The sequence below is a fragment of the Temnothorax longispinosus genome, chromosome 10 (genome assembly GCF_030848805.1).
Source record: "Temnothorax longispinosus isolate EJ_2023e chromosome 10, Tlon_JGU_v1, whole genome shotgun sequence".
Taxonomy (NCBI): domain Eukaryota; kingdom Metazoa; phylum Arthropoda; class Insecta; order Hymenoptera; family Formicidae; genus Temnothorax; species Temnothorax longispinosus.
Genome location: NC_092367.1, coordinates 14,954,668 through 14,967,720, shown reverse-complemented (window position 1 = coordinate 14,967,720; position 13,053 = coordinate 14,954,668). Strand labels below are relative to the sequence as shown.

At 42.2% G+C, this 13,053-nt stretch overlaps 1 long non-coding RNA gene across 1 annotated transcript in view; it reads left to right on the top strand.

Moving 5' to 3' along the window:
• Positions 1-12,951, top strand: part of LOC139820717 (uncharacterized) — a 57,961-nt gene extending 45,010 nt beyond the window's left edge. Inside the window, exon 3 of the long non-coding RNA XR_011734096.1 lies at positions 2,024-12,951. This is a non-coding gene — a long non-coding RNA (uncharacterized lncRNA). The remainder of the gene's footprint in view (positions 1-2,023) is intronic.
• The last annotated feature ends 102 nt before the right edge of the window (positions 12,952-13,053 follow it).

Sequence of the window (13,053 nt, the reverse complement as noted above, 5' to 3'; positions counted from 1 at the left end):
TCAGCAAATAAGAGCGGCTCGCCGCCGCGCCGTCCTGCCACTGTTACTCCTATACGTTTTCGTTATATTTATATTCGTGTCTACAAATATATGCGGGTAATTTCGAAGGCGGTTCCGGCGAGCCAAACAGTCGTGAATACTTCTTGACACCTCGCATAATCGCTTTGAGATACAACGCGTGCTCGGGACATAAATTTGTCGTTAAAAACTACGTCCATTATTCGGCTTCCCTTCCTGTAGAAAGTCCGCTATACAAATTCGGCGTTCCCGGAGTCCCACCCCTTAACCCTCCCTATCGGCGACTGCCTCTTCCCTAAACCCTCTCTGATGGACCCCCCCCCTCTCTCTCTCTCTCTCTCTTTTGTTATCCCTTCGGTTTAGGGTGAAATTATTATGCAGAGACCAAAGTGTCCCATAAAATCGCGCAAATTACACGCCCCGATGCGTGTCTAAGCTTCATCGTAGTGATTAACTGACAATAACGGTGAAAACTGGCGATTCGATGGCGCCGATTAATCGGATATTTACCGGCGCAGGACCGCCTACGGAGGACTCTCCGCGATCGACGTCGTTTTAGGGTTTTACGCGTACATCAGCTGTCGTGGCCTCTTTACCGCGTGACGATGGGTTAATTTATCGGAAGATTAGCCTCGATTAAGGGCGAGAGGAAAAGAGAGTGTTTATCCAATCGTGGGTGATCGGCCATGGAAAAAAATGTAGTCTTGGAATTTGAATTTCTTAACAAATCATACAAATTCGGTCATCGTCACATCATTAACAGTTTAAATACAAAGAGTAAAAGTAAAATTATTCTAGTTGTTTTGCTCATTTTTTTAGTGCATAGAAAAAAAAGTCCGAGTTTCCATTCGCTAAATATTTTCATTAGATATCACTTTTCAGCTGGAATCTCTTATATCGCTCGATTAGTAAAACGATAAGACTTAAGATTCGCTCTTATTCTTGCGCTCTCTCATCGGGACATAAACGCGGAATTAGCAGTCCATTCGTACGCCCCGAGCGGCAGCTACTGAAAATCTTCATCTACACGCGGAAGGAACATGCGGAACTCCCCCGTTATACTCGTGTCGCCGGTACGGCTAATTCGTATTCGCGGCACGGCCGCGCGTCGCATGATCACGCCGTATGGATTCGAATCCGAAACGCATCGAAAGTTTCGCGATGTCATTTTGCCGCCGCGTAACTCACGGAGGACACGAAAACTTTTTCGGTGCCCCTCGGCCCGATAATACGTTTCCGTCAAACTTCGAAACAAGTCGCTCGGAAAAGGGCGGTCGGTGAGGACACGATCGCCGTCAAACGTGATTTTTTCTCTTCCTCTATCGATTCGCGATTATTATTTCGCGAATCGCTTTCAAATGGGAGTTTGAGAAGCGCGAGGACCGGACGGTCCATTCTTAATCCGTTGTTGCGTCTACGTGCGTACGGTTCCGCGAATTTAATGCGATATGTGGAAAAGATCCGAGGTAGCGTTCTGAGAAAAGAAAGAACCGGGAAAGACAGGCAATGGGAAATAATTATATATATATATATATATATATATATATATATATATATATATATATATAACTGATGAATTAAATAATTAAAGAAATTTTTTTATTTATATGATATCATAGATTATATTATACACTATTTTTGTGCATACAGTGCCGAAGTAATTATATCATAAACTAATAAAACAATTATAGGTCAAAGATATATTTTAACCATATATAATTTCTCGATTGCCCGTTAGACGTATATAATAAATACGTACGCTGATTTCTCGAAAATTTTAGGAGAGTTAAAAGGACATGAAATTTATCTCAACTGTCCAGCACTAAATGTCCCGATCTTTCGCCGCTATGTATTAATTCGCCATACGACAGGACTTTTGTCCCGCCCTTTCGTGCAATACATAAATTTTTCCGCCTAATACACACACGTGCGTTTTATGTATACAATAGGACATATGTGTGTATATATACGTGTACATTATATTAACGTCTGTATTCTTCCACAGACATTTCCTTCCGTGCAGGACACGACGGCGGTGAACGGGACAGCGAGCGGCGTCTCATCTCGACATCTCGGGGCCCGGGGGGGGGCGACCTCGGTAAGTGCGACCTAATTTTACGGAACATCGGCTCTTATTAATGACGCGACAAAGCGCAGGGCAGGTGAAGAGAGCCATATAGCTTGGCTGTCGGTGAAGAAGTCATTTCGCGCGGACACCGGGCCCCGGGCGCCATTGTTGCGCCTGCGAGTCGTCACACGCCGATGATTGCATTATATTAGGCGTGCAGAGAGTCGATCGCTCGCCCGTGGATAATCCGCATCCGTGGCGGGCCCGTGCGCGCGCGGCAGTTATTCCCTTATTCATCCCCCTCGCCGTAATAGCCCGTGCTTTTTGCCGCGCGCCGGGATCGCCTTTGCAGTTTGGCTGCATATGGCCAATATTGTTTTATTTCTGCCCCAGACATTATATCGATCGACTGCGTCGTAAAGATGTCGATTTCGCGACGGAGCTACGAATATGACTTTTCGAGAGTCGAGGGATGAGGTAGAGGGTTTTTTCAAGAACACGAGAGAGAGTTTTTCTAGTTTCATCAAGTCTTCTTTTATATTTCACGTCTAGTTGAAATATAAAATATATAATCAGACACGATGTGTATAATAAAATTAAATTTTTTTATTACAAACAACTTAATTTAAATAACCAAAATGCGCTTACAAAATTACGTAACATAAATTATACCCGTCACAATATGAAGTAATGGTTCTAATCTCGACTCGTGTAGCGATGTTGTTAATGAGCCATTTTAGCCCTTCGGGGAACCATATCGCATAAGCGTCATAATTCATCCCCGTGTAGACGACAAACAATAAGGCAGACTTCGCGAAAACACGCGGTAATACCGGAACGGATGGACGTATATATTGTTGTACGAGATAATTGCGTTAATTTGAAAACGAGAAGATCCGTTTCTAGCGTAAAGAAATTTCGCGAAATTAATATGAACCGGCTGGCACGAAGTACGGTGAATATAATTTGAACCACAACGGTCCGAAGTCTGTTTAACTTGCCGACATATCGTGCCAAGAAACTAAACGTTACTTTATTTTTAAATTAAATTCTATTACAGATCCATTACATTTATTATATTATCGATGTATCAGCGTTGACTTCATTAAAATTTCTCGTTGAGTTATTGACATAGAACGCGCATATCTTTGAAATTTCGACAGATGAAGCACTACATATGTTCATCCAAGAGCATTAATACGTAGAACGTATTGTGAGTTTTTACGTACAGTATATTTGTCTGGCAAAACTCGTTGCAATTCTCAATGGGGCCGGCACAATGACGATGACTCCTCCAGCGACGCGGGCTAATGCCGCGGGAATAGACAGCGAATATGAGATCTCCGTCTTCTTAAAACACTATTCGTCAGGGAATAATTCGGGGCTACCCTCCCCGTGAGTGAAAAGCTCATATTTTACGCGGGGAACAAAACGTGTCTCGGAGCGGCTACCCCTTGTGCGAGAGACTCCGACACACAACGGCGACCGAGAATCGAGATCCTATCCCGGGATTTAGCCCGGGTAGCCCTCTCGACTTCAAAGGATTAGACGGAGGATGGCGATAGCAGGAAGCCGAGAGGTGTTTCTCTCGTCTCGGACGCCTCTCTTTCTCCCGCGGCGAGTAGTTTTACATTTCGTCACATTGTTACGGCCGACATTTATAAATGCTTGCGGTCCAGCGGCGGCCGATTACGACGATTATCTGACGACGAGCAGGAAACAGGGGGGGTGGGGGGAGGAGGGAGACCGGAGATGACGCTGGATGTGCGATGGGACCGAGTGTGATTCAGCGAAATCAATGCGTCTTCAGGAATACTGGAACGCCTGTTAGTGACGCTTCATCATTTCGCGATAATATTCGCGGCCGCCACGCCGATTAATGAGCCGGAGGGCTCGTCGTCGCCTTTGAATATACGGCGTATCCGGAGTCTCTAACAGCCGCGCGCATCCTCCTTTAAAAACGTATTATCCCGGCGAAAGCGATCCGCCGAATAATATTTTAATGAAATTCGAATTGAGATGGTTGGCATCATGTTTTCATTTCATAAACAACGCGCGCCGGCTGTTCCTGGGATAAGTTAACATCAATACGAGATCGTTTTATGTCGCGTCAAAAGACGTTCGGTGAAACGTTGTTGCCTTTGCTTGCAACGATGGAATTGACTCGCTGTGCAAAAAATATGACAAATGGTAGAAAAGTTGCGGAGTTTTCTTCGTGGAAATTTCGTATAAATATATAGATACGCGTGTGAATATGGGAATATACATAATTAATTTATCTGACAGAGTTAATGTAGTTAACTATTTGCGCTTGCAACTATTTGTATTCGCTCCAACGAGTAAACAATTAATGTACATAATTAACATACAGATTATTACACGGCTAATTGCTGCTGAATTTTAAGTGCAATCCGCCATTTATTGGTATTGATTCGCTCGGTGAATCGAGTCGATTCTGTAAATGAGAATTACTAAAAAGCGAATTATGTCCCTGCACGCACATTTGCAATTCGCATTTTTATATCTAATAAAATATGCTTTAAATAAACATAAAAAAAACAATAAAATATTTTGTAATGTAAAATTTATCTTTATTTAATAAAGTCGAGTTTTTAATGCTTACATTTTGCTTAAAAGAGCACAATGTTCATGGAAAGTCTTAGACTGCTTTCCAGACTATTTTCAAGCCGGAATTTAAAAAAAACAATTTCTTTTATATCGTTAACCACGAGCAAAGAAAGTATTGCGGTACTTCCGTCACTATGCCTCGCATTCGTTATGATACGGTGCTGTGACGGAAATAAACAAAGCTGCAGCAAAGCTGAAGCACCTTTTTGACGTGAAAAATGTTCGGCACCGGTGCTGTGCTTCGGTGTCCGATACGCAGTCAGTCTAACTCGAATCCTTGAAGCGTGTATGCTATATGAATAAAAGAATTTCAAACCTCACACATTCGCTTTTTTATCGCGATTCACATATACTCTTTATACTCCAAAGCACTTAATTGTTCATTACTAAATTATAGTTAAATGTGTCTCAAGTAGGTACAATGACTGTCTTTATCTTATAAATTTAATAAAATTGCCTTTGCTGAAATTATAAGATCTAAATGGTGCTCAAATACCGGTTGCGTTAAAAAAAGCACTTTTCGATAATATGGACGTTTGATTTCGAAACCGAATAATCGACGCTCCACAACATCGTAGCGCCATTAATGGCCTACCGGTGATCAGTGCTTCTTTCCTATATAGGGCCACTTTATATCCGCAGCTGTAAAACGCTTATACGATCCGCCGTAAAAGATCGAAACGCATATATTACGCGGAAAACGGGGTGTATCGTATACATCGCGATACACACAAAACACACACGACCGGGGCGGAGACCGGCGCGGGATCGCCGGGACGTCGTTTTTACGATCACAAACCCTATAACTACATCCGATGGAATTATTTGAATTTCCCAACGTTTCAAGATATTAAAAGCCCCGGCAGTCGGAATAACGTGGCGGCCGTATTAATCATTCGTCCGCGTCAAATCTGTGTTGAAGCCGAAACGCGGCATATATATATATCCGCAAGTTACGCAGATCGATTTGCGATTTATCGGTCGTTTTAGCGGCGCCGATATTCGCATCATTTCGGCATTAGCGGAGATAATCGAGGCGAATCAATTGTATTTTCGGGGGATTAACAGCGCGATCACACGTTTCCCCGTATTTTTCCATGTATTTCACGTGCAGGCGGAAGGAGACGCAGATAAGGGCACTTTATTTTCCGTTGCAATGTTACATGCTATATACAATATGTGTTTTCATCCTTTTTTTATCTTATTATGTAATTTCTCTTATAAAAATCTACGTTAGAGCTCATAATACAAAATTGATAACTGACAGGTGTACATCACAGTGTCAGCTTCCATTCTACAGAATATCTTACAAACATCAATGACGAACGTCATAATTGACGTTAACTACCTGAGAAACAGCTTTAACGGTGTAACCGTTCGGTTTCGCGATGAACGGAAAAGTCATCCCGTCGTGGGAGAAGGTTCTTCAATTTCGCCATGAATACGACCCAAATCTATGCCGCTGGCTCCTCTCAGCTTCCGTGATGCCGTGTAGTCTCGTAACCCGTTTTCGTTCGCTTCGCGCAACGCGCCTGACGTGCTACACGCCGCATCGGAGAGTTAGGTGTAAAAGCGTGACTTCCAGCGGTGTGCGTGTCGCCACCGGCCACCAGATACCCTGTGAATGGACCTATATAACGCTCGGATGCTTTCTCCGTACGCTCACGATGACTGATAGACCGAGGAAGGACACTGACTTAAGCCTGTTTGTCGGCCCTTACCAGCCCCGGAGCAGCAGCTGTATCCCCTCCCCCCTTCCCGTCGTTCTCGTTCGGGGCACCGGATCCTTTCATGGCCCCCCCAACAAAAGCGGCTGTCGTATTTGGACAGCATTAGCGTTAAATTTGGTCAATGAAATGGTTTAACAGGACACTGCCGTAGAATATGGTGCTGGGGGAGAACCTATACCTTTGATCCGAGAGAATTTCCCGTCGCGGATACGCGACTGACACGATTGTGTTGTAACAATCGAAAAGTGAAGCGTGATGGTGACTCCTTTAGCTCTATATAAAATACGATTAAATTTAATTATATGACGTTATATTTAACTACATTGACACAAATTCGTAGCACTTGTCTCCTTTTAAAGAAAGAGGATCTACGGCAATCTATGCTGTTGTCTATTGTATTACGAAGCGAAAAACAAAGCGCGATAGTGACTTGTTTAGCTCGCATGTAAGATATGATTGAATTTAAATTATGTAACGTTATATTTAACTACGTTAATACGAAGAAAAATAGTGTTCTTGTAAAGGAAAGGGAGCTATGCTGTTATTTATTACTGCAAAGTAAAAAACGAAGCGTGATGGTGACTTTAGTTTTACGTAATATGCGATTGAATTTAATTATATAACGTTATATTTAAGGTGGTCCTTTCGTGAGAACAAGTATTAGATAGGTACCTAAATTTGATATATGTTAAATATACAGTAATAAGGGGCATGTGTACAAAAAATCAAGTAAGGTTACCGACACTTTACAAGAAATAAGTCATTCTAAATGTGCGTTCGCGGAGCGTGCCATTGTCATTCTATCCTTGTTTACATCTAATGAACGAGAAAGATAGAATGATGCAAATCGCCACGTCCGAGGTTTTCAACGAATAATACATGTACTTAGCGATCAGATGAATACATTATTCATGTCTTAAAATATTCCCTGAAGTTTCCGGATTTCGTACATACCTTGAAAATAAGGGCTTGCCGAATGTTTTGCTCTGATATATGAGGTTAAATAAGTAGTGGTCCAATCGCATATTGCTTTACTCATACTGTCATGCCTGACCTAACCTAAATCGAGTCCAACCGCACTACTATTGTGATATTTTTTTAATTAGTAAATAATTAAATACGATTAAATCGTGCGTGTAAAATCATATTATATTATTATAATTATTGGGATGTTGTGTAATGTTTGTCAATATGTTTGTTTTCAATTACGATGTACTCATGACGGACTGTTACTTGACTAGCTGGGTCCGCGAAAGGACCACCTTAACGTCAACACAAAGAAAAATTCGTAGCATTTGTCTGGTAAAAGAAGAGGATCTATACTAGATCGAAGCAAAAAAATAAAGTTCGATGGTAACCTCTTTTAACCCTATATAAAATACGATTGAATTTAATTATATAACGTTACATTTAACTACGTTAACACGAAGAAAAATTCGTGCAACTGTGTCTTTTTAAAAGAAAGGATCTTACATTAGTATCCCGTCGTCCATTACTGTGAAGCGTAAGTGCAACGATGACTCCGTCAGCGAGATCGGTGAAAGTAAGCTATTAATCATGCACGCAACCGTACACTTCCGGCTTGCTATAAGCATAAGAATAAACGGTTCATACGAGCAGCATAATACACGCTTTGCCTCCGGCTAATTAAGAGCTCGTTCCCTCATCACTGTATTCGGTTATTTCAATTAGCCACTTTTTCTCAGCCATAATATCGCATCGGTTACAGAAGTAAGAGATTTCTGAAGAGCTTCAATAAAAGCCCAAACGAGTAACTGTGATAGGTCATTGAATTAGTAACGCTAGCTGATGAGATTTTGACGTGCGTGCTAATTAAAGCGTGCACGTCAAATTTATCTTATCAAAATAATCAGCTATAGCTATAATGAAAGTAAAAAAATTAATTTAGGATTATATTTAATTATAATTTTATCGTAATTTTATATATTTTATCCTTGATCTGCCATGGAAGGGATATATAGTTATGTGCAAAATAATAGCACCGGCTGAAAAAACGAAGAAAATTCTAAATTTAAAATTAATTAACTGAAAATTACTTTATTTTATTTATTAAATATACATCAATTAATAGAAACATAACATAATTAATAGAAACATAATCGAAACAAAACTCGCGCGGTATAGAAGTCACTCTTTTCAAACGTAGCATTATAACACTAAATACTAGAATCATATAGCATAGCAAATTCGCGATAGTATATATTTAAATGGAAGGAGTAATTGGAGTTATCTGATGGTCCTGACGCTATCGTATCGCCACGTTTTACTGTTATTACCGAGCACTGTCTATACGTATCGGGAGGGGAGGGAACGGACACAATAGGCCTCCGCGACACTTAAAAACAAAATTCACGCCGTTAAATCGAGCTGTACGATCGCTATCTACCCATCCAACAGCAAATCTCGCACCCGCCGCAACATCCCTTCCGACATGGCGGGGAGAACATTTGAATTCTCCTCTCTGCCTCTGCCTCTTTCTCTTTCCGTCTCACGCCGCTGTTTATATCGCGGATTTCTGACAAGGGTGCCAGGACACCCGTCTCTCGAGCAAATTATCCTAAACAAATTCGCCGTTGCCTCTGTTACGCGCAAATTTAATTCGCGCGCGTGTCGGTGCGTTTGAGACTGATGGAAGATATATAAGATTAAGAGATTGATAGAAGATTAGGACACGCTCTCTTTATTAATGACAATAAAAATTGTTACTAATTATTATATAAATATCATATAATTTAATTGTGAAATATTTCCCGCCAACTGTACGGGTTCCAATCTGTTGAAAGTAAACTTTGAACTCATTTCTAGATATTATTTTGTATGATAGGAAATATTACGTCACGTTTTTGCCCTCGCTTTTTCTCTTTCTCTCTCGGAAACATTTTAGAAAATGAATTTGATTTCGTCAAATATGATTTTTACCGTATTACCTTTGAAGTATTAATGTCAGCAGAATAAATATGGTCTGTAGTTTATTTAAAAACTTATACACACGGAAAGTGTATAATATACCTTTTTACATGGGAATTCAATTATTACGGGTGGGCAATCATTCATCGGCACCCTCCCTAACCGAGACGTGGATTTGCCACGACGCTGCCGCCGCCTGTTATTATTATTTATCCAGTTTATTAATTCCTTAATTCCTTAGCGCGGCGCGGCCATCCCGGCGGACGCGGCGGCGGACGCGCTCTGTGGAATAAAGACGGGGGCCCTAATGCATCAATGTCATCGCGAGCAACATTGTTCCCGGCGCAACGACTCGCGCGCCTAACGACGTATTTATGACGTCACTTTGCGGCTTAAATAATAACCAGTCGGTGATGGATGGCCGCGGTGCGGTGCGGTGCGGAGCGGCGCGATGTGGCGCGGTGGCCGCGTAGAAAACCGACATCATTATTGTGATCGGGGGTGAGGGGGGAGAGGGAAGAGGGATGAAGGGCCCAACCACGTGAAGTTTCCACGGCGGATTCCTCGCGAGCGGGCGCACAATGCGTTGCACGGCGAACAGATGCAGCTAATCTCTCCGTATTAGCGAGAGCTCGATCACGTCGATCTCGCCTGCCGGTCGCGCTTGTCCTTCTGGTAGCCCGCAGGACACGCCTCTGATTGGTAATCTGCTCCTGTACAGGGTGTCCTAGACCTAGCGAACCATCTTTCACGTATTAGCTACGATTTGATCAACCTGGAATCGCGTTTCCCACTAAAGAGAAGGTCGAGATGCCAATAATTTAAGTTACAAGCGATATCTCTGTACGCTGCGTGCGAAAGTATATTTCCCGAGTCGAAGATATTTTATATTTATTGTCGTTGTATAGATTAAAAAGAGACGGTTAATCTTCATTTAACGTTATTTCTCTTTTAATTAATTGATTTAATATCTCTAATGAGATTATAAACGAGAGAAATAATCTTTGAATTTTTGCAACGTGGTTCTCCAAAGTCAGGATAAATTATAGAACACCTGTTTACACGTATATATATCTATACGCACCATATTTTTATTAACCCTAAACCAACGAACCCGTACGCGTCGGAAGCAACCCCTCTCCGCAGACTACTACAAAATATGATGTACACTCGAGAAATCTAACGACGGGGCCTTCTGGGCGGGACCCCGGGGCAAAATAGTCGGCCGCAGGTTCATTACGATCTCGACAAATCGTGTATATATGCCGGGAGCTCCGGAATTCCGGGGTATGATTTATAACGCGTTCTCCGCCAAGAAGAACGGAGTGTCGAATAATCTGCTCCGCGGCGGATCGAGACCGAGCGCCACAACCGTGAAGAGATAGAAGAGGAAAACGACTCCCGCGCATTGACTCCCTGCGGACGAAGGGAGAGAGAAAGAGAGAGAGAGAGAGAAAGAGAGAGAGAGAAAGAGAGAGAGAGAGAGAGAGAGAGGAGGGCCCGCTTTCTCTCTCTCTCTCTCTCTCTCTTTCGCCACATCCTGCTTGTGCGCGCCTTTTCTCGGGGCTCCCGGACAAACGATGCACCGGAAAGTGCGTTGCCACTTTTTCGGTCACGACGCGCGGCATAGAAACGCGTTTCACGCGAATGAAATCCAACGCACAATGGTTGAAAAGCGTCAAATTAGGCGGCGCAGGTCAACTGCATGGGCGTCCCGGTCCCTTCGTCGGTTCGTGACTTTCGGCCGAACTCGGGGCGGCCCGAAACGACGACGACTCTCGGCGGCGGCTCTCCATCTCGCTCGGCGCGGGGCCCAAAAGCCAAGGGGTCCTACCCCCGTCCGGATATAGGGTTGCCCTTATAATGCCATAATACAAATAAGCAGTCAGTCAGTCGGAGTCAGTCGCTGCTATGCGCCCCGGCCACGTATTGCCGCGTCGGTCTATTATAGTTCTTGATCTCCGGCCATTATGCGTTCTGCCTTTCTGCGTTCGTCCCCTTCTCCTCCGTCTCCTTCTCCTCCTGCGGACCCCCATGCCTCTCCTGAATCGCGCTGCAAAGTCACTCACAGCGATCAAGCTACACTACTACGGCGTGCAGTGGTGGCAGTCGTTCCCTGACTCTTTTCATCCCTCACGTAAATGTATATAGATATACAGGGTGTCTTGTATATTTTTCTCATACATTATACTTGAATGGTATTTCTCTTTGATGTATTTTGTAGACCTTTCTTTGCCGAAAAGATTTGAAGAAATCATATTTGTTGAAATTTTCCGATGACGGTATCTTTGTAAATCTTAATCTCAAATTTCTATCGAAAGTTTGTGCACATGCAATTGATTCTTACGTCTATTCTTGTTGTAATTGTAATTAATTCTATGTTTTCATCAATCACTTGTCTTTTTAAAGCTCACAATTAGTCGTTGAATATCTATTTAATTTAAAATTTATTTATGTTAATTTAATTTAAAAGTTATTGCTATCTCGACATCCTGAAGAAAATCTAGATACAATATGGCCAAGGAATCTGTTTCTGTTCTTTAAATTCAATATGAGATAAGTGGAACACCCGATATATACACGTAAACGAGCGCTACGCACACACACACACACACAAGGAATTCTCTTTGTGTGAACAGCCTGCAGAGTCCCTTCGCTGCGCTTTCGGATCATCGTCGGTGGTTTCGCATTGATGTTCCTGCTCGAGAGCATCGCGAGCAGGACTGCGACATGTTTAAAGGCCCCCGGTTGTTTCTTCAACATCCCGGTTCTCACGTTGTTCTTTGTAATAGCGATCCGAGAGATTTCTATGAGATTAGATATCATCGACAGATTATTAGCTTTCCCTTCACCTCACCACATATCCTAACACTCGGAATACTTATATTGCACACAGATAATTTGTCTAGAGATTTTTACTAAGCAATATATTCTTAGGCTATTGTTAGGTTTTAATTAATGTACAGAATTAATTTTTGATCCAACCACGTAATCCGATGTTAAAAATTGCAAAGTCCTGAAAAACTAGGATAACAATATAACAGATACTTATTCTCTCGTTAATTTTAAGTCGTTTTTGCAAGCTGACATCATCCTGGTGGTAGTAGCAATCGCTAGTCTTGCAACCGTTCATTCGGGAGAACGCGACAATGTCTACAGAGTGTCGCGCGGTTGTTGGCGGTAATTAGCGTTGCTACGAAGTTTACGGATCGGAAATCGAAGCTCGTGGCTGTTTAGTTCTTCGCTCCCTTCGCTCGCGCGGATGAAATTAAATGAAAATTCATGCCTTAAAGTTTATAATGGAATCTACCTTTTCGCCTTTTTTAACGAGAAACTTTACAAGCCGCGGCTGCTCGACACGGTAATGCCGGCGGAAACTTATTTAAAACTCCCCGTATTTCGATACGCTCTCCCTCTAATATCCTCAAGTACACGCGTGACATGGCGTTAACTTGGGTCTCACTTTTTGCGTAATAGCTTGTACAGGGTGTTCTAGATATCGCACATTTTTTTTCGATTGCAGATTTTTTTACAAATTTAAACCTGACTTTTTTCAGTGAAAATTTTAATAGGCGCGTTACTATTATTTTTATTTTTATCCTTTTTTCTTCTTCATGAATATCTTGAGTCTCAAATCAAAAATCACATTATGCGCTAATGAGAAATAAAATATGTTTTGAG